The sequence below is a fragment of the Cyprinodon tularosa genome, unplaced genomic scaffold (genome assembly GCF_016077235.1).
Source record: "Cyprinodon tularosa strain WSP-4 unplaced genomic scaffold, ASM1607723v1 ctg773, whole genome shotgun sequence".
In the NCBI taxonomy this organism is placed as follows: domain Eukaryota; kingdom Metazoa; phylum Chordata; class Actinopteri; order Cyprinodontiformes; family Cyprinodontidae; genus Cyprinodon; species Cyprinodon tularosa.
In genome coordinates, this window is record NW_024039533.1 from 172,110 (window position 1) to 195,244 (window position 23,135).

The 23,135-nt window shown below is 37.9% G+C and overlaps 1 pseudogene; it reads left to right on the forward strand.

Annotated features, from left to right (window-relative positions):
- Nucleotides 1-1,407: 1,407 nt before the first annotated feature.
- Nucleotides 1,408-21,721, forward strand: LOC119773637 (annotated as a pseudogene).
- Nucleotides 21,722-23,135: the final 1,414 nt, after the last annotated feature.

Consider the following 23,135-nt stretch of genomic DNA (forward strand, 5'->3'; position numbering starts at 1 on the left):
AGAATATTGTTGAAAAGTTAATTAATTAGAGGAAGAGAGCACACAGAATGCTGTTTTCAAACCTTTATTTTACTAATAATTCTAGTTCTACTAATAATATTGCATAAATAAAAACAATTACATCAGACTAAAAGCGATCACAACACATAAAGATTTCTATCAAAATAATAGTTAGAATGACCCATGAAATTGAAAAAGATTTTATGTCAGTCATTAGCTGATATACTAAATAACAATATAATAATTTACAATTATAACTAATGTTCATAAATCAGGCTCACAGTCTTAAACATCTCTTGCTAGATTTTGAGATGTTTGTCTAAGTTGTTTTCCTCTGCAGTAAATCATTACCTCAACATGTTATAATCATGTGATTCCCTATAGATTAGGCAATGTTTCCCTCTAAGGTTAAATCTACAGAAGCAACAGGATGATTTACTGGAAAAGCTCAACTTCTGCTTTACAGTATTTTTTGTTTACTTCCAATATATGACCAGTAGATGGCAGTGTTTGATGAGACAACCTGGGAATCAGTGAAGTGGTTTGCAATAATAGTATCAGCAGCCATAAATATTACATGAGAAGCAGCTTCTTAAAATTTGTCCAAAGCATAAAAGGGTTAAAAAAGGACTGACTTTACCTCCCAGAAACCTTTAAGGCGGTTCTCATCAGTAGTTTCTGAAGGTGGATAGGGTTGGATTTGACCTTTTCCCTGACCTCCAGTCCCCTCATTCTGATGGACCCAGGTTGCTAGTTAGGGTTAGTGAAACCTTTATATTAGGGTTAAAACACCAAAATAATAAACCACAAAAAGACATAAGCCTAAAAAACAGTAGATACTCCATTTTCATCTTCATTTTGCTTATGCAGCTATTTTCTTTTTTGTTATTAAACCTGTATTTATGCAGGTGGGCTTAATAAAAAAATTTAATCTCATGAACAAAACCGAACTATTCAAATGTCTGAAATAAAGTAAATAAAATAAAGTAAATAATAAATCCTTATCAACATGAAGCTTTTATACTAAAGCTGACCTGCTAAAAGCGCACAAGACCGGATTTCAAAGCAGGACAGAACAGGATATTTAGCAAAACACCACAAATAAAGTGAGTTTATATGCCAAAACTTTTGGATAAATGTTCTCAGAGTAAAGTACTTAACTGATAATAAGGCTACATTACAATTAAACTGGGATTATGCTCTCGTTTCTAATTTGAAATCAGATTATTTTAAGAGCATTTGCTATTTAACTTTTTGCTGTTAAATGTGCTAAAACTGAGAACAAATCTTAGACATAAAGAAGCTTCAATCCAGCCTTACAGCTTAGTCTATTGTTGATACAATGAAAGAGGAAATGTGTTCAGACAGGGAACCACACCTTAGTACAGTAGGGGGTGGAGCCTCGGGTTTACCTGGTCAGATGAAGAAAGGTTGACTCTATTTACAAACAGAAGAGAAGGATCTGGATCAGGGTGAGTGGAAACTTCTTTGCCTTTTATCTTTTTATGGGTTTTCTGTCTGTGATCTGTGGAGGGATCCAGAACCAGAACTCAGTCTGGTTCTCATTCAGAGCCAAGCTGCTGCTTTTCCCTATGAGAATCGTATTTCCTGTTATAAAGCTGCAGCCTTTCTCCACTGTGTTTAACTGGTGCACTTTTTTATTGATCTACTAATTGTTCCTCATGATGTTAAATAGCACTGACGTCAGAAGCTCACATCCTGTCTTTAGATTAATAATTGAGCTGAATCATTAAAATGGTTTCGAGGATGAAGAACCTGAAGTATGAAGATGCTCGTTCTTTGCAGCAGCAGTCGGATATTTCTGTACAATCTCTTCATCCACATCCATGTCCGCACTCTTCTTTGATCAAGGGCTCAGTTGACAGTCCACAGCAATAGATATCATTGCAAACACAACCTGGAAATCTAACCTTTACGGCCCTGAGAGATATGTTTACAAAACAGCAGTTCATCCGGTTTAGCAACATTCATCTAATGCTTTGCATGTTTAATATGCAAAACAATGGAGCCTCCCCAGTGAAGCAATCATACCAACCAGTTTACAGCTACCGTATTTTCCGCCACTATAAGCCACTACTTTTCTCTAATCCTTTGAACTATGTATTGTAGTCAAAATCTGGCTTGTTTATTTTTCATGGGATGAAAGAAAAGTAAAATACAAATTCTTTAAAACAGTACTTATGTAAGGTACCCAAAAATATTAACCCTGGGATTTAGGTATCAGTTTCCTGCAAATGAAAATATGAGTCATAAGGCATATGACTATATTTAGACTATATTTAGTGTAGTTCAGACCAAAGAGAAGAATCAAGATCAACATTAGTGTTACCTTCTTCAGGATTCTCTCCTCAGTGGGTTTTCTCTCTGTAGATTGTAGAGGGAGCCACATAACTGCAGTAAAAGCAACAAGTAAAAGTCACTTGATTTGACCAGATTAGAAGATTTGTTAATAGAATAGAATATATTATGCTTAACCTAATCCTTTATAATGCAGGTTACAGTTTTTGCTCACATACATACCCCTTACAAATGGAGTCCCCCCGTCCCTCGGTGAGTTCTAAAGGCACAAGATCTATATCCAGTCATTCAGCATATATTCTGCTACATGGCTGTACATCTGATTTTGGCATTTGACCAATCAGATGAGCCCTTGAATGATTACTACTGTAAATGAAGTTGAAAAAAAAAAAGTTAAGTCATAAAAAAGGTAAAAAGCCAATTGAAAAGTTAAAAAATAAAGCTAACAAGTTAATAAGCCTAGTTAACAATTATATTTAGGTTTATAAACTTAAAAAATGTAAGTGCCACTATTAAGCATTAATGCCTCTAAGGTTATGTTGGACCCCCAAAAAAAAAAATTTCTTTCACTTTAAGAGTGTTTTTTATGAATTTCTTATAGAAGCACATTTTCTTATTTTATTAATGTATTCGGGTAAGTTGGCGTTTCTTGTTGTTAAATTGACATTAATTTTTGCCATCAAAATATCCATATTTTTTGTTGTTACAAAGGTAATAAGGTCTTGTCCTGGATTTCAATAACACTATTGGCTTGAAATGTTGATTTTTTTTTTTTTTTTTTTTTTTTTTAGCAATGAGTGTCCTATAGAGGGTAAAGAAAATAATGTTGTTAAAATTAACTAAAATGTTGTTTTTGTATTTTAAAGCTACATTTTGGACTATGAAAAAATGTAAAAACTAATCATCCAAACGGCATTTTCAGTTTCTTCAAGAAGAGAATGAAAATACAGGCTTGTAATTCTATTTGAAATTCAATCTGTGAGACAAGAAATAAAGATTTGACCTTAAAACATAAAAAGGACTTCTATTAATGCATTTAATAATTTTCTAAATTAGAAATTTTAAAATGTATTTCTCTTCAAAACTGTGATGTGAGTCACCTGCTGGAACAGGAACTTTCTGTGATCAGAACTCCAAGTTACAGGGCCAACAATATTACCTCAATTACAGAGGAGAAACACGAAAACATGTTAGGACATCACGTAAAGCATGTAGTTATCAGCTCTGGGCAAGATTCAGCTGGACACTTGAATCTCAAAAACACACCAAAAGTGTGTCCTTTGAAGAACAAAGTTTTCAGATGTTGGACAGAGAGGACAGATGGTTTGAAAGAAGAGTCAAGGAAGCTATATTTGTGAAAATACAAAAGCCATCACTGAACAGAGGGGGAGGGTCGCAGTTTCAGCTTTCAAGCATTTACAGTTCAAACATGGAATTCATTTCAAAGAAGTAACTTACATTATGATTCAAAAGACCAATCACAGATCCCATGCACAACAAAAGGCTCCAACATTCCAGTTAAACAAAGATTGGCTAATTTATCCGCATCTGACTTGGAATGCCTGAAGGACGTTGGTCCTCTATGCGTTTCAAATATATAAGCGTTTTAATTAGTTTGCTCTGGTGTGAGCCAAAAGAATTTACATAATAAGAATTAATTTATTATAATAATAAATTATAAGAATTTACATAATAATAATTAATGTATCATTTCAATTAATTTACAAATTAGGCAGTCTTAGAGAAGAAAATAAAATGCTGTTTGATTTTTTTTATTTATTAGTAAAAAAAATGCAGCTGTATTTTTCATAATGAAACATAATTTAAAACATTACATTTTAATTAGAAAATCAGAAAACATTTGCTTCCATATCCCTTCAGTTTTTATTCTTTATATCTTCAAAAAAAAAAAATCTTTTCATTTTCTCGAAGTCAGACTGAAAGTGAAAGACAGAGCTTCTGTTTCTCTTAATGAGAATTTAGGATCAAATTGTTTGTTCAGATTCTTTAGCCAGCAGCTGACAGGCAGTGATCCTGGTTTCTCTCAGACTGACTGAAGCCAAAAGATTGACGATTGTAAGCAGGAACAGAAGGACAGAGCAGATAAAGTCATTAATTATCTAATAATAAAGAATAAGTCAATGGTCTGACTCAAAACTCCAGATATGAAACTTGAAAATGGAAGTTCTGTAGGATTGACCCAGCAGAGGTCAGAAAGTGTATGAAGCAGTGAAGGAATTGACGATCAAACCCAGATGGTATCTGCTATAATTACTTAGAATTAGACTTAGACAGACTTATTTGTCATTTTGTTTACACAAGTGTAAAACAAAAAGAAATTTCGTTTGGAACAGATCTCTGGACAATTTTTTTCTTGTGCAGCCTTAAAAAATAGTAAAATATGTAAATAAAAACAGCAACACATGACTGTAAATTTACAGTTCTAACATTTTCATTTTTTCTTTTAAGGTTACATAAGGTTTCATAAGGTTCCTCTAGTTCTCCACACACATAATACTTTACTGGACAGCTAGTAGATCTGATCTTCTGGGAACTGATTGATTTTATTTTCTCTACCAGACAGACTGAAGCCGAGAAGATGGAAAATCCGCATCAGCAGGAGGACAGAGCAGAAACTGCAGGACCAGAGTGTGACTCGTCTGGAGATCGCACTTCGGACTTCAGTAATACTCCTGGACTCCCAGACCCAGAGTAAGGAACTAGTTTCTAAGAGATGGATGTGACTCTGCAGAGATTAGTGGTGGATGAAGTACCTAACAGCAATACTTGAGAGAAAATGTTGATACTCATTGTCAAATCTTACTCAACTAAAAGTAAAAGTTACTCAGTCAAATATCTACTCAAGTTAAAGTATTGAAGTACTCACTTTTGAAAATACTTCAGTATTAAAAAATACAAGCTTTAAAAAGTACTTAAATATAAAAAAATACAAATTAACTTTTCTAATATCAGTACATTTCTGTTATTTACAGATTAAATGTAAAGAACCTTTAATTTTCAGAAACCACCTGATCTATTGATGCACAGAACCACCTGCTATAGATTCTACACCACATGGACTTCAGCATAAAAATGCCAAAAACAGGGAAAGCTGTTGTGATTATTATTTCTTATTTAAAAACAAACCAAACAGAAAACAGGAGAGTCTTTTTTCTCTTCACACTTTCACTATGGAATAGAGGTTTAAGGTTTAATCTATTACCACAAAGAAACTACAACTCTGCTATGAGAATTCATACTAATGATAAAAATTTATAAACTACAAATAATATCTGCCCTAAGTTTCTCACATTTGTGGAATGTCAAGAAAATCTCTAAAACACTGGAGAACATATTCAATCCTTAATGCTGCTATCTGTCATGATGAAATTGCAGTTCAAAAAAGAAAAGCAGTAACAGAGGATTACAAGGCTAGGCTGAGCTAAAATGAACAAGCAACTAGAAGCTTCCTGTAAATAAAGTGCAGTAGAAAGTACAATATTTGACTTTGAAATGTAGTGGAGTTAAAGTTATAAGAAATATTTACAAAAGTAAAGTAAAGATACTTAAAAAAGTACTTGTATACAGTAATCAAGTAAGGGTACTTTGTTACTTTCCACCACTGGTAGAGATGAGGTTTATTGGATATGAAAAAATTGATATTTTGTGTCTAATGCAAAAGTAGCTTAGTATTTTTTTCACTAATGAAGGTGTCAGTCAATAAATCAGTAAAGTTTGAATGAAAATATGAGAATCAATGATGGAAGAAAAAAGAGAAAAGACTTTGGATAGTAATTACTTTAATTCAATACACTGCAAAAAATATAAATCTCAATAAGTTATTTTTTCTTAAAATAAGTGTGTTTTTCCTTGATTTGAGGAGGTAAGTAAGACACTTTGCCAATGGAACAAGACAATTTCCTTTTAAAATAAGAAAAAACTATTTTATCGTCTTATTTCAAGTAAATATTATCTAACTATCTTATTTTAAGAGTGAAAATACTCATTCCATTGGCAAATCATCTTATTTACCTGCTCAAATTAAGGCTAAATATACTTAATTTAAGCCATTTTTTACTTATTTCTGGATTGTTTTTTCAGTGTACACACCAGTGTTGAATTGATCTAACAGTAGTGTACAGTGTCAAACATTAAAGAAACATGTAGAGTTAAATATTCACCCATTCACTTTGGTAAGCCACATAGCCACAGCTGCCTTGGGTCACACTAACAGACACAAGGCACCACACCCTAGGCAATGCAAATGAAGTGTCTTTCCCAAGAAATCAACAACTGAGCTGGATTTCAGACCAACGATCTCCTGGTTGCAGGACAGACTTCTGCATCCTGCTCCACAACTCCCAAGTCACCTATTTATTTATTTTTTTGTTAGTGCATGCCTTTTTAGGGCTTGGTTCGACTAGATGTGGCAGCGGTATCTAAGCCCGGTTGTGTGGCATTGCTGGGCATAGACCAATCCTTCACAGCTGATCATAGTAGTCAGTCAGAGCAGTTCCACCAGGTGCGTTATGTTACATTTCTGCAGTTTCCCTGGTGATGACCGCTGTTTATGACCGCTGATATATTTTCCCCACTTGCCATATCAACTCCATATCAATCTAGAGCATCACTGAGGTAGGAAATCAGTTGAAGAACAAAGTAGTTCTGGTCAAGTTTACAAATAAAATACTTCATGTGCAGACTTAGCATTTTCTGGACTTGTGTTTTAAAAGTTCATACAGTAAATCGACAGTCACGGTCCATTCGAGTTTGAAAGCATTCAATTTTGCCGTGTACTTGGAAGACCACGGCCAGTTTACCTCAAAAACACATTTCCTGGATGTCTGCAACTCAAAAGAGAGCGCTACAAGTAGCACAAGATGACCTCTGTTGTTACTCGTATAAGGTACTGGTTTGTCCACTGTTGTAATGTGTTTTATTCCTTGATGATGGCCACAGCCGCTCCTCATACAAGATGAACAATTTTGGTTCTGATATCAGAGAACAGATCCTCCCTGTATGGAAGTAAATATGTGCCATCAGAATTTGAATAAAAAATACCTCTGAAATTTGAATGTTGTATATTAGTGCTTACTTTTTCAGTATTAAAATAAATTCAGAATATATTTTTAACCTAAAAAAAATTCAATGTCATTATTTGTACATTAAAAAAAAATTCAGTGTAATTTTTTTTTACATGGTTGCAATTTTCAGTTATTAAAAAAATTCACATTCCTATTTCAAAGTGATCAAATTTTCAATATACATATTTTTCACTGTTTAAATTTTCAGTGTTAAAAAATTCAGCATATAAAAAACTCAACTTTTCAAAATTCAAATGCAATATTTTCGTTGTCCTCCAATTCAACTTGCTCAAATTCACTGTCTCAAATTCAGCGTCTAAAAATTCGCTGTAAAAATGGCCAAGGTTACTTCAGGTCACAGACATTAGCAATGGATGTCCGATTCCAACATTCACCTAATCACATGACACAACCGTCATATTGAAGAAGTACCAGTATCACCCAGGCTGGCGACCATGGAGGCGAACTCAAACCCAACGGTGAGTTTAATGCTTTCATATTTCTGTAGTATATTTTATTTTGCGCATGAAGTTTGATACATTATCTTAAAGCCTGATTTAAAACACTGGTTTGGGCCGTTGTTAATCTTACACCGTGTAGTGCCGGCATATTACTTCTCGCTACCTCCGAGTTAACAATACAGTAGCTGATCAGAGTGGGGTCGGAACTGTTCACAGCCCCTCTTTGAAGCACACAAGGCAGCCATATTAGCTTACTACATTAGCGGTAGCATCTCCTGAAAAATTACGACTTTACTAATACTGCCTGGAAAAGTGGTATTTCTTTTTGAAATAAAACGGGGGAAATTGGGTCGGGGGGGGGGGGGGGGGGTGGGGGGGTAGCTCGGAGGTAGCGAGAAGTAATATACCGGCACTACACGGTGTAAGATTAACAACGGCCCAAACCAGTGTTTTAAATCAGGCTTTAAGATAATGTATCAAACTTCATGCGCAAAATAAAATATACTACAGAAATATGAAAGCATTAAACTCACTGTTGGGTTTCAGTTCGCCTCCATGGTCGCCAGCCTGGGTGATACTGGTACTTCTTCAATATGACGGTTGTGTCACTTGATTAGGTGGATGTTGGAATCGGACATCCATTGCTAATGTCTGTGACCTGAAGTAACCTTGGCCATTTTTACAGCGAATTTTTAGACGCTGAATTTGAGACAGTGAATTTGAGCAAGTTGAATTGGAGGACAACGAAAATATTGCATTTGAATTTTGAAAAGTTGAATTTTTTATATGCTGAATTTTTTAACACTGAAATTTTAAATTGTGAAAAATATGTATATTAAAAATTTGATCATTTTGAAACAGGATTGTGATTTTTTTTAATAACTGAAAATTGCAACCATGTGGAAAAAAAAATTACACTGAATTTTTTTTTTTATGTACAAATAATGACATTGAATTTTTTTTAGGTTAAAAATATATTCTGAATTTATTTTTATACTGAAAAAGTAAGCACTAATATACAACATTCAAATTTCAGAGGTATTTTTTATTCAAATTCTGATGGCACATATTTACTTCCATATCCCTGCACCATAGAATGGGGCAGTGTCCTGAACTTTCTAGTACCAGTGGTGGATACTATAGAGGTTTGTAGAATAACTAATATAATTATGACCCATCAGCTGCATATAACTGTGATATAAGCCTGTTTTTCTGAAGATGTTATTTTACAAAACCAGTAGAGTCCAATTCTAAGATATTGTTTATTGTTTAGTCGCATCCAACAGAACCATCAAAATGTTTTACTCTGGAACTTTAAACCCTCTGCTTCTCTGCAGCTGTTTGTATACAGACCCTCCTCCTCCTTTTTTATCATAAAATGTCTTATTTATTGATGTAATCTTAACAACTCTCGTTTTTCAGAGGTCCAAACCAAGGAATGAAAGCAGAACCTCAAGGATCCAGCTGTCCATCTTTAAGGAGTGACTGGTCTAATTCACATATTCTAGACTTCAGTAAAGAACATGAAACCTCGGACATAAAGTAAGGAACCATTTTTCAACTAATGAATGTGACTCTGCAGGGAAATAAGATATAAAAATAGTAACGGGTTGATATCCAAAATCTCCTTGTTGAGGACTTTGTTCTGCTTTTTTCAAAAATTATGAGTTATTGAGATCTGAATCCAAATGACCAGGGATCAGATGGAACTGGGCTATAGAAGCAGCCCTTATTACAGCAAGATATTCTGTATCGTGTTCCACAGAGTCCTACCTGAGGATCTGCAGGTTGTGTATGTTTAGAGGTTCATCATCTTGTTTGTACACCAACATTTAGTGTCTTTTTCTTAACTTTGCATGAACTCAAAGAGTTCCTCCCAACAGAAAACAAACTTCAACTTATGCTGGTGGAGTAGTTTCACAATATTACAAGGCGCTAGTCTCTGATCCGAGTGTACTGAGTATGATTACGGTCATGAGTCATGAATTCCAGTAAAACACAGAACGTATGAGAATAATATGCAGAGGCTTGGAAAGTATTCACACAGAAACCCTCTCAGAGGAATGATCTGGATGAACATAGAAATGGTTCTTAGAAGTTGGAGGTTATGTTGAATGTCACCATATACACTCAACAAAAATTCAAACAGAGACAGCTTATGGTAGAGAAATTAACATTTAATACACGATTAACAGCTCTGATTGACATTCCTGCTGTCAGCATGCCAATCGCCGCTCCCTCAAATCTTGCAACATCTGTGGCATTGTGCTGTGTAATAAAGCTATTCGTTTCAGGGTGGCCTTTTCTTGGCCGTTTCAGGGTGGCAGTCTAAAGCAACCCTGTGTACTATTCATGGTGTCTAAACAGCATCTTGATATGGTACACCTGTGAGGTTTGAAGGATTAGCAAAAGTGAAGTGCTCACTTTGACAGATTTGGGCTGGTTTGTGAACAATATTTGAGGGAAATGGTTATATTGTGTATGTGGATCAAGTTTTAGATCTTTGAGTTCATCTAATAAAAAATGAGAGCAAAACCAAAAGTGTTGCATGTATATTTTTGTTGAGTGTAGGATAACACTCGATTGATGAGCAACTGGTGACCTGCTCTTCTTATAGAGCTCAGGTTATGAGGCTAATGATCTTTACGTGTTTGGAGAGCATATCAGCAGCTAATGTGTCCAGCCCAGCCACAACCTCCAGGTACCCTCTGGTGGAGAATGTGAAAAGCCACAACCCCAATCCCTGACAGCTACATATCTTTCCTTGATCTCTCCACCCTCGCTTCAAACAGATTAATGTTAACCTCTTAAAACCTTAAGTGGGGATAATAATTCAGAATGCATAAACATCCGACTTTAAACCCTCTGCTTCTCTGCAGCTGTTTGTGTTCAGACCCTCCTCCTCCTTTTTTATCATAGAATGTCTTAGTTATTGATGTATTCTAAACAGCATGTTTGTTTTTTAGAGGAACAAACCAGCGAATGAAAGCAGAACCTCAAGGAGAACCATCTTTAAGGAGTGACCGTTCTAATTCACATCCTATAGACTTCAGTAAAGAACATAAAACCTCGGACACAAAGTAAGGAAACAATTTCCAACTAATGAATGTGACTCTACAGAGAAATAAAATAAAAAAAAATATTAACAGGTTTTTTACCAATCAGCATTCAAAACATTACAGACAGATCCACAGTGAATGTCCTTCCTCCCAACCTCATAAATCCCTAGAGTTATTGAATCCAAATGACCAGATATAGAGGCTGAGCATGACATGTGGACTGCGGTGTTAGCAGGTTTTTATTTTAACTCAGATAGAGGACCGGTTGATGTCCCAGAAAAGATGTCAAGTTAGGAAAAACAAACAGACAAAAAGAAAACAGCATGAAAATAAAAGATAATCCCTGTTGAGTGCAAATTATTGGAATAAAACACTTCAAACCAAACACCATCAATGTTCTGTGCTGACCCAGCTTCTGGTACTTGGAAGACGATCTGCAGCTGCAGTTTGACAGCCCCACTTTGTTGGTAGTGAACTATTTTAGTGATGATAAAATGTCTTAATATAAGGTGGAAGAGGAGCAAAACCCAGAGTGGAGAAAGACCTGGAACTGGAGCTGGACCGCTGACAGTCAATCAGAGCAGCTGCACAAGTAAGACTGAACATGTTCACTCAGTGCTTTCTTCTTCCATCTGTGTCCCAAAATTAGGGAAATAAACAGAAATCCTGATTTCTTCTGATAACAGAACACTCATTTCAGGAGATGTATTTGTATTTACAACATGTAATCATTCTTACAATCTGTTGTTTACTTTGATTTAAGGGCCAAATAAGTCTCATTTCATTTACAGTCTGTGGTCATTATTGAAACACATCCAATCCAGTCTCCAATGAGTAATGCAATTTAAAATGTGAAAACTAGCTGCTTAAATGAGCTGTTTTACTATCTGTTTTGACCTTTCCTTTAAACTTCTTCCATCAACCCTGTAAAAATTATTTGGAAATCTTTTTCTTATGGAGCTGTTGTGTTGATGGGAGAAGGTCTGATAGAACCAGTGAAATGAGTACAGTGGCCACATGATGCTAGAGTTCATGTTGCTGAAAGCTATGCATGTTTATGTCAGCATTTCTTCAACATTTCTGCGTCAGGAATCCAATCCTGAAGGTGAACAGATGCTAGATACAAAGTGAGACAGGAATAAGCTGTGGATGTCAGATTGTTTAACGCCGCACAAGAGCCCTTATAATTATAACAGCTCCTAATGTTCCAGATGGTTTTGTTCCAACTTCATCACTAAATCAGTTTTATGTAATCTTTTTTTTCTTGTTTCTGCAGATGTTGTTCTGCAGGGGGATCTAAAGGAACATAAGACCAACCTGAGAAAGAGATTTGATTCCGTGAACGAAGGAAGTGATGAAAAGGGAAATAGAAGCCTCCTCAACAGGATCTACACTGACCTCTATATCATAGAAAACAATGAAGAGATTAATACCCAACATGAGGGGAAACAGCAGGCGAGAGATTCCAAGATCCAGGACCTCCATGATTCTCCAATCAGGTGCCACGACATCTTCAAAGCCTTACCTGACCAACATGGAGCCATCAGAGTGGTTCTTACCAACGGTGTTGCTGGTGTTGGAAAAACCTTCCTAGTACAGAAGTTCACCCTGGATTGGGCAGAGGGCTTGGAGAACCAAGATATTGATGTGGTGGTTCTGGTTTCCTTCAGGGAGCTGAACCTGATCAGAGATCAGCAGCACAGTCTTCTCACGCTGCTCCATGTTTTCCATCCAACCCTTCAGAAGTTTCCAGCAGAGAAGCTGGCTGTCTGGAAGCTTCTCTTCATCTTTGATGGCCTGGATGAAAGTAGGTTGTCTTTGGACTTCAGCAGTAGTCAGGCTGTTTCTGATGTCACACAGAAGTCATCACTAAACGTTCTATTAACAAACCTCATCAAGGGGAACCTGCTTCCCTCAGCTCTTGTCTGGATAACTTCCAGACCTGCGGCTGCCAGTCAGATTCCTTCTTCTTGTGTCGCCAGAGTAACAGAAGTTCGAGGTTTTGCAGACACCAAGAAGGAGGAGTACTTCAGGAAGAGGTTCAGTGATGAAGAGATATCCAGTAGAATCATCTCCCAAATCAAGACCTCTAACAGTCTCCACATCATGTGTCGAATCCCTGTCTTTTGTTGGATCACTGCTACGGTTCTGGAGAACCTGCTGACCACAGAGCACAGAGGGGAACTGCCATGACTGACATGTACTCTTACTTCCTGCTGGTCCAGACCAGCCTGAAGAAGAACAAGTACCATGAAGGACATGAAATGAATCCACAAGAGCTGATGGAGGCTGATAAGGAGGTTCTTCTGAAGCTTGGGAGGCTGGCGTTAGAACATCTGGAGAAAGGAAAAATAATGTTCTACCAAGAAGACCTGGAACAGTATGATCTGGATGTCAAAGAGGCATTGGTGTACTCAGGAGTTTGTACAGAAATCTTCAAAAGAGAAAGTGTGATCCTCCGGCAACCATTCTACTGCTTTGTTCATCTGAACATCCAGGAGTTTCTGGCTGCAGTCTACATGTACAATTGTTTTACCAACAGGAATACACAGGTAGTGAAGAACTTCCTGGGAGGAGAATACAGTGAAAGGTCTCTGGAGGACTTCATGGGGGCAGCCATGAAAAAATCCTTCAGCAGTGAAAATGGGCACCTGGATCTGTTTGTTCGCTTCCTTCATGGCCTCACTGTGGAGTCCAACCAGAGACTCTTAGCAAGTATCTTCGGTCAGACAGAGAACAGTCCAGGAACTATCCAGAGAGTCATCAACAATCTCAAGAAGATGAACAATGGTTTTATATCTCCAGAAAGAAGCTTTAACATCTTTCACTGTTTGATGGAGATGAAGGATCTTTCAGTTAATCAGGAAATCCAGAAGTTCTTGAAATCAAAGAACAGATCACAAAAGGAGCTCTCTATGTTCCAGTGCTCAGCTCTGGCCTACATGCTGCAAATGTCAGAGGAGGTTCTGGATGAATTGGATCTGGCAGAGTACAATACAACAGAGAAGGGACGACGGAGACTGGTTCCAGTTGTGAGGAACTGCAGAAAGGCTCGGTGAGTCCAGATGTATTTTTGATTTCCAAATAGTGTGTACAGCAAGAACGAAGACTTTATGCTTTCCAGTTCTTTTATGTGTACATAATAGAGAGAATAGGTGGGCTTTCATCCCATAGACTGATGGATGGAGGTCATACACACTGAGCACTCAGCCAAAGGGATATAACCCCTTCCAAGTAACCAGAATGGATGATCATTTGGAGGCATAGTGACACTGTCACATCTCTCCCCTTTTTCCACAAGCACATCCTCATGCTCTACTCGGGCTACCACCACCATTGTCAAATCCATGAACAGTTTAGTATTGCACATGGATCTTGCCAGCAATGCCAGAATGTGGCAAGGTACGCAACAAAGGGTTTTGGCAGGATTTGATCCCATAAACATCTGGGTCAAAGTTATGTGAGATATCATCCTGGCCAAGTAGCCAAGACACATGGTCAGTCAAAGGTTTACTGACAGGACCACACTATCACATTTAGGATAGTGATCTTGCAAAATTCTTTTCTGGCACTATAGGTCCAATTAAGACGGGCATACACTGTACCAGTTTTTAATGATTCTCCAGTTATGCAAGAACTTTTTTGATCAGGCCAAGTTTGAGCCTCATGGTGAGTCCTGTAGTATACAGGGTGTAACGAGGGGTGAAAGCCTCTCACAACCACTTCTTGATCAGGAATTGTAAGATCATGAGAAAATCAAACATGTTTCTTTTTTCAAATTCGTCCCTTGTTAGGTGATTTTGGGCAAATCCTACTGTTGTGCAGAACAAACCTCTATGATCCAATTTACTGGAACCTCGCACACTGTGCATGTGCAAGCAGGGGAGTTCTTCTTCCAGACTGATGTTTCTGAATAGCGCCATCTCTCGGTGCTAAGTCTAACGTGTGTTTTTGGACGTACAGTGTGAGCAGATAGGTGGTATCAGAATGTCGGGCCGTACAGAGAAAGAGCTTTCATCATGAGCTGTGAACTTTTAAACCCTACGGTTTTGCTGTACAGTTTGAGTTGTAGCTGACTACAAATATTAAAAATATTATGCTCTGTATTCCTGGCTTTACTTTGTGCAACACATGGAAATGTCCACACCACCATATGTTTTAGGTTTAATACTGGAGAGCTTAGATACATTTGTATTTGTGTAAGTTTTTTTTTTTATAGTTCAGTATTGCAGAAGGCTGCAGTCCTTATTTGACAAGCATATTCATGTTTGTCAGTTTTAAACAAACCGTTTTGAAATCGAAGCTCCTGGCTCCTGTTCCTAATTCCTATACCTTCCCCTTTTGCTGGGTTAACAATAAGTACACTATCCAGGGCAGGAAAGGAATTCTAGACTCATACTGAATTCAGACAGCCTTAGTTCTTACACATGACATCAAGGGATGAAAAAGCACATGGAAAATGCTTGTCAAAGTGGTGGAAGCTCTCCAACATAAAACAAAAACATATGAAGGAGTGTACATTTCCATGTGTCATGGAATCCAGTGAAGAAATAATGTATTTTACATGTGTGCTGTGCCTATATCCTATTGCACAAAGGATTTTTGGAGACAGTATAGCTCCTATGCAGTACATATGAATGTCAGAGGGTCTCCATGCTAAATAACCTAGCCATAGGAAGCATCCTGCTTCCTCTTCCCAGCTCCTTTCTTACCACCAGCACTATTCAGACAGAACTTATAATAGTGATTGATCAGAATGCAGAATAGTGACTTATGCTGAGTATTAATGACGTACAGACAAATGTTGCATTTGAAAAGATGATATACGTATTAGGTTTAGGTCCACATAGTCAGGTGGCCTGGGTCACATTTGAAAAAATCTGATCTGTGTTGTTCAGACTGCCATGTAAATATCAGAATTGGGTCACTTCAGGCGGCAATGTGAACACAGGCTTACTGTCCTTACTGATTTGCCCAATTTGGATTGAGCATTGAGCAGGTTTTGTGACAAAGGCAACATTTGCTGTTTGTTTCTGTAACAGTAGTGAGTAGAATAAGTAGTGAAGGTTACTATTCCTCAATTCCTTAATGTAGCAATGAATGTCTTTGAATTAATAAAATTGGTATTTTGTAACCAAAAGTAACCAAAGAAATGCTGCAAGGTTAAAATATATATATGCAAAGTGAATAAAAGGTTCACTGTTTGATAATAGCTTCAGTTTTTCCTGCTCTGGCCATTGCTTGTTGCTCGAGTTCTTTGAGCTTTTTCCTGCAGCGCAGTGAGTGCCGACACCCATGGGAGGTCATTCCCTTCGAAACCTCGGCAAGCTCAGTTTCTTTCTCCCCATAGAGCAACTACCACTGAACGACTGATAACTTCCATAGCCAATTAATGAACAACAGTCTTTTCATGTCACATTGCAGATTTGTTCCTCCCTGTTCAGAACTGCTCAATGAAGGGCTGAACATGTCAGGCAGCAGGCAGAAATAAAACCCAAATCGAATGGCTTACAAAACAGAATGATGGGGTGTAGCAGGTGGAAAAGGGGCTCAAACCATCGACTAAAGTCTGGCATTAGCTGAAGATGGCAATGTTACTTTGAAAAAGTAATTAGTTATAGTTACTAGTTACTTCTCCCAAAAAGTAACTGAGTTACTAACTGAGTTACTCCACAATAAAAGTAACTAGTTACTAGCAAAAGTAACTATTGCGTTACTTTTGCGTTTCTCGCCCCGTAACCCTCACCATCCGGCCCCCACCTTCTCGCCGTGTGTTTCAGAAGCCAGCTGAATAGAGTGGACAACAAAGACAAGAACCTGCAGAGAGTTTTGCATTTATTGCAACTCAACGTGAATGACATCAGGGGGGAATCCTATCTGACCGGCCTATAAACCCCGTCAGATAGCAATCCCCCTGCTTACATTGGAGGAACGGTATCTGTTAAACCCCATCAGATAGCGTTCCCCCTGCTTAACATGAGGGGAACGGAATCTGATGGGCTTCTAACCTCGTCAGATAGAGTTCCCCCTGCTTAACATGGGGGGAATGGTATCTGATGTGGTGTAAATATCATCAGGCTGCATTACCTCTACTCATGGGTGTGAAGTTTTTTAACAGGGTGTTCAGATCTGGTGAGTGCATGAAATTAATAACTGGGGATGTGTAATTCTGAAATCCTATCTATCTATCTATCTATCTATCTATCTATCTATCTATCTATCTATCTATCTATCTATCTATCTATCTATCTATCTATCTATCTATCTATCTATCTATCTATCTATCTATCTATCTATCTATCTATCTATCTATCCATCCATCCATCCATCCATCCATCCATCCATCCATCCATCCATCCATCCATCCATCCATCCATCCATCCATCCATCCATCCATCCATCCATCCATCCATCCATCCATCTACCCATCCATCCATCCATCCATCCATCCTTTGATCGTTCACACTCTGGCATGAGCACAGGGCGGCTGTTACGCGCCTTCAGCTCAACGTAACACCGGTATTTCCATCTGGAAAACACTGTCTTGCTGCTGGAGTCCTCCTCACTCTCCATCTCTCTGTGTGCTGTACGTTAACGCCCGTCAGCAGAAACACCCACCTACCCAACTGACAGACGTCATCTCATTATACATCAGCCAATCTCATCCTCCCCTCTCTCATGACAAGGCGCACGAGTCCTATCATGAAAAGAAGGTTCATTGTGCGACCTGAGTAACGTGCAGTAACGGGGTGTCGGCAATGGTAACTGCGTTATAGTTACAGTAAGAGTAATAATTTTGATTACTCATTACTAAAAAGCTGTTACTTTTAACGCCATTACTCCCATCACTGGAAGATAGTCAGTGTTGTGTTAAACATGGGAAACTGATATGAAGAGCAGATGTGTTTACATATTGCATCACTATCAAATAATCGTATCTTACTCTCTGTTTATTGAACAGATTGAGAGTCTGATTTTTTTTAACTTGATCTTGTATTATTTCTTTAATCACAGACTTGTTGGGTGTACCCTCTCAGAGACTGAATGTGAAATTGTGGCCTCAGCTCTTAAGTCCAGCCCCTGTCACTTGACTGAGGTGGAAATAGGTGAGATTCATGGATGGAAAACCATTGGAGACTCTGAAATGAAGCATCTGTGTGAGATACTACGGAGTCAAGTCTGTAAACTGAAGATCCTGAGGTACATTTTTTCTCTGTTTATCCAAGTAAAATCGTTTACAGATACTGTGATATTTATTTAATTAACAAATGTATTTTTCATAAAATTGTCTGAAAAGTGAAATATGATTATTTCTTCTTCCTCACCATTTAGATCAAGAATGTATTTTTGTTCTTTCCAAGTTAAACTTGGACCACAATGCAGAACCCCCCAACATTTGAGTAATCATAATAATAGCATCATATTGATCAAGTATAGATATAGACACATGATTGGTAATAGCTGCAGATGAGCTCCTTGCTGCCAGTATTTGGCAAACTTACACTCAGCCGCTATTTTTCCATACTGTTTACTGTTTGCCAGCCAGTTTCAAAGTCCACTAACATTCGACTTTCCTGTCAAGACGGAAAGCGTCACCCTCCTAGTGGCTTCTGAGCCTCTTTGCTTTCTTAAGTCAGCACCAACACTCAAAACCTTGACCATCATTCACCCTTCTTTTGCTTCACTTTTTATCTTCTTATTTGGCTTGTATCTGAGAAATGTCACGTAGGAAATAGGTGATTTCTCGGCTCTATCATAGAGCTACTTGGATCAACCTAATCTCTCTCTCACCAAAACTCAAACTACCATTCCTATCAGAACAGAAACCTTTTGTGTTTAAGTTGCATTGTAAGCGGAAGTAAATATTATATAGTTTGAAACCATCGTGATTTATATACAAAATATTTATATGCTTTATTTTAAATATACCTTTATTTTGCGCCACTCTAAAAGTTCAGTGGATGTCTGTTTTTTCTTCTAAATTGTTAATAAAGAGTGTTAAGTAAAAATGAGCTTCCACTAAATTAGATGGGAATGTGTAAATTTGAAAGAAACTTGCACTTTAACAGTCAAGATATTGTTATTTTAGACATCAAATAAACGATTTATTGTTTAAAAAGTCAATTTTAAACCTATCCAGTCTATGTCATCTAATGTAGGTATGTAAAACTACAGTCTGTCTTGGAGGAAATTATGGAGCCCTTTGATGGGAATGGCATTATTCAGGAAGAGATCAGGTGCATAAGTAAAACACACCCTCTCTTTGGGAAAATATATTACAAAATCATTGAACTGCATGGAAGGGCAGCCCTGTTCAACCATAACAACTGAGCGCATATTTTGGGCAGACTTGGACGCATACAATCAATAAAACACTTCAAGAAATGGTGTAATTTACCCATTGAAGGAGCTCAGCAGTACGGAAGACAGCAATCTTCTCTGAGGTTGTTTGAGGAGCAACTGCAGCTTTATGTTTGCTGTCCAGCTTTTCTATTCTGGTGGGATTTCTGGTTCATTATCTCCCAGAAAGACTTAATGACATTGAAGGACCTTCTGCACAGCCTGTGGAGAGTAAAAATTAGTCATGCGTAAGCTGGGTCAAAAACTATGATCTGCTTTATTACTTCTTTAAATGATCCTAACTGGTTCATCATCTCATTAGGACTTTTACATTTAGTTTAATTCATTTTATAATATTTTGGTGTCTTCGCTAATCTTTCGCTTTTAGCCTGAATCCTGTTGCTTCAGCTCACATGTGTCGTTCTTTGTTCAGATTGAGGGACTGCAGTCTGTCAGAGAGCGGCTGTGCTTCTCTGGTCTCGGCTCTGAAGGCCAACCCCTCCCAGCTGACAGAACTGGACCTGAGCCGCAACAACCTGAGAGACTCTGGAGTGAAGGAGATCTGTGGTTTTCTCCAGGCTCCTCTCTGCAAACTACAGATATTGAAGTAAGAAGCCAGGCTTTTTACCTATGCATTTAACTCATCCCCTTTGGGAGCAGTGGGCTGCCATTGTGCGGCTACCGGGGAGCAGTATGGGTTTAAGGGTCTTTGCTCAGTGCTCCAGAGTGGCAGTCTGTGGGAGTGGGGCTCAAACTCAGAATCTCAGGATTCCAAGCTCTATGACCTAACCACTAGGCTGCCACTCCCCAGTTTAATCCACCTCCTGTTGACTTGAGCTCAAGTTTTACTTTTTTTCAGATTGAGGAACTGCGGATTGATCGGCTGTTCTTTTTGGCTCTTTTCTGCTGAAGCTGTGCAGCTTGACTGACATGTTTTTTCTTTATTCAGACTGAAGGGCTGCGGTTTGTCAGAGATCAGCTGTGCTTCTCTGATCTCGGCTATGAAGTCCAACCCCTCCCATCTGATTGAACTGAACCTGAGCAATAATGAAGACCTGAAGGACGCTGGAGTGAAGGAGCTCTGCACTTTCCTCCAGACTCCCCTCTGCAGACTGCAGACGTTGAAGTAAGACCCAGAGCTTTAGATAAGTGCAAAACATATGGCTGATGTTCCACTAAACCAAACTAAGTAACTGGAAGAATAACTAGTGATTGATTAAGGATGAACTGGGGACACTGCATTAGAGTTATTACACTGCAAAAAATGTAAATCTAAATAACTATTTTTTCAGTGCATTTTTTCTTGAATTGAGGAGGTAAGTGAGACACTTTGCCAATGAAACGAGACAATTTACTGTACAATTCCATTGGCAAACTATCTTATTTACCTGCTCAAACTAAGAGTAAATTTACTTAATTTAAGACATTTTTCTTATTTCTAGATCATTTTTGTAATGTGCTGTAAGAAAATGGAGAACAAAGTTAATCTCTTCTGTCCCGTTATTATTCTTTCTCTGTGTAACTCCTTGATCTAAGGTCAGAACCAGACGGTATATTAATGCAGTGTATTAATGCTCTTCTTTTAAAGTAGCTTTGCTGACATGTTTTTCTTTTTTCAGACTAAAGGGCTGCGGTTTGTCAGAGATCAGCTGTGCTTCTCTGGTCTCAGCTCTGAAGTCCAACCCCTCACATCTGACAGAACTAAACCTGGGGTCGAACAACCTGAGGGAGTCAGATGTTCAGCATCTGGTGGATCTTAAAAAGAGTCAAGAGTACAAACTGGAACATGTGTGAGTAGACAGTTGGGAGTCCAGCTGCTGTTGGCGGCATGGTTCTAAACTCTGTTTAGAAGCTATCCAAGCAAAATCCAGTGGTTCTGATGATGCGGTAGCTTCTGAGAGGGAGAAGGAGGGAGACATGGTTCCTGATCAGAGGGCAGAGGAGACAAACAGCCAATCAGAGGAGCCAGAAGATTGCTGACTTCCTGATTGTCTTCATGTCTACAGCAAGATTCCAGCTGCCAGCTTCCTGTGGAGACAGTGGTCCTCAGCATCAGATCTGATCTCAGAACGGATCAAGTTCCTGTGAGCCACAGCTCTGAGATCAGTCTGACTGATCACTGTCTCTGATTTCACAAAGCATTTGGTCCCCATGTGGTGTTTCTACAGAGCATAACATATGGACACCTGTCCCTATAGCTATGATCAGTGTTCTTATCCACACACAGATCAGTTTGGAAAAGCACTTTTCTCTCTGAACACAAGTATAGAAAGTTTTTTAAGTAATGGGAAGAACCACACAAAAACAGATTCCAGAAAATTAACTCAGATTTTAGCATTTAGACCTGCAGCAGGCAGGTAGCCTGATCTCTGGTGCTTCTTCTTCTTTTGCAGGAGGTGGAGGTGATGATCTTTGTACAGGAGAGAAGCTGAGCTGTGCCCCGATGACCTACAGGTGGGAAAGAAGCACTTTATTTATTAACTTATGTATTTTAAAGAAACAATATAATTAAAACCCAGATAGCATATCGCATAAATAGCGGAGTGTTGGCCTAGTGTTTAGAGCAGAGTGCTTGTGCTCTGACCCGGTTCGATCCCCACAGCCTCCATTCTGGGTCCCTGAGCAAGACCCTTAACCCCACACTGCTCCCTGGGCGTCGCACAATAAATAAAGGGGTTTTCATTCTGAATTGTTTGAAAAGGAGCAGGTAGCAGATTAAAGTAACTATGGTTTCCCATTACTGGTACCTCAACATGTTACCATGTTAATCTCTCCAGACTAGTTCCATCCTTAGAGAATTAACACCATAATAAAAACACCAGTGACTTCTTATCGCATATAAACCTTTAACAGCACTAATAACAATAATTTCTCATTTTGTTGCCCATCCTGTAGAACATAGTTTTCTTTAACTGCTAAGGATTTCCTCCTTGGGTGCGTTTTTATACCTCGTACATCACATATTAATCCTTAATTCCTGCTATAGATCCATCCCACACATAGACGTAAAAAAACATACTTTTGTTTTTTCTGATCCCTTGTTATATTTAAAGATACTGACTGGATGATGATCTTTATATAACACTGTCTGTTGTTACCTGTTAACCTGTCTTTCTCAGTCTGTCAAATAAATGAATAAAACTCAACTCTGAAGTTTTCTGGCTGCATGTTTGTTTCACTGAGATTCAACAAGAATTTAAAATCTTCTCTGTTCTTCCTACAAAACATTTCTGATTCTATTGAACCTCTTTTTATAGCGACTTTAAAGATTGAGTTACAAAGTTCTTCACAGTGCAAAGAAAATGCAAAAACTAAAAAAAAACTAAATAAACTAAAATAAAAAGAAATAGAAATCCTAGAATCAACAGCTAAAATTGAATCAGATGATGGTTTTTAGGCTAAATCTGGTCGGTCCGTCATAGTCTTGATTCAGTCCTGAAATAGTTGTTCAAAATTGGACTGTTTGTCCGTCTGATTTTGTCCCACATTAGTCCAATAACAGACAATGAAAAGACAATTCAAACCCAGTATTCAAAGTCTTCTCAACGACATGAAAATCACTTTTCAACCAAATGTAGCCGTCATTTGGATGTAAATCATGTTGTCTTTTCAACAATTTGTTGCTTGGTGGGATAAAAAGGAGTTCAAGTATTTTAAAGTTTTAGAAGCAGATTAAAGGGGTTTGTCTAATGATAAGTGTCCATTCATTCCACTGGAGAGGAGCTGTGACCAAACCAGCTACATGTTTAATCTGCTTACATGATCTAAGAATAAGATCTAAGATAGGTAAACTACAGAGAATTGTTTTTTTAATTGCAATAACATTTATTGCAGCTTACTTTTCTTTGTTCAATTATTAAAAAGTTTGGTTG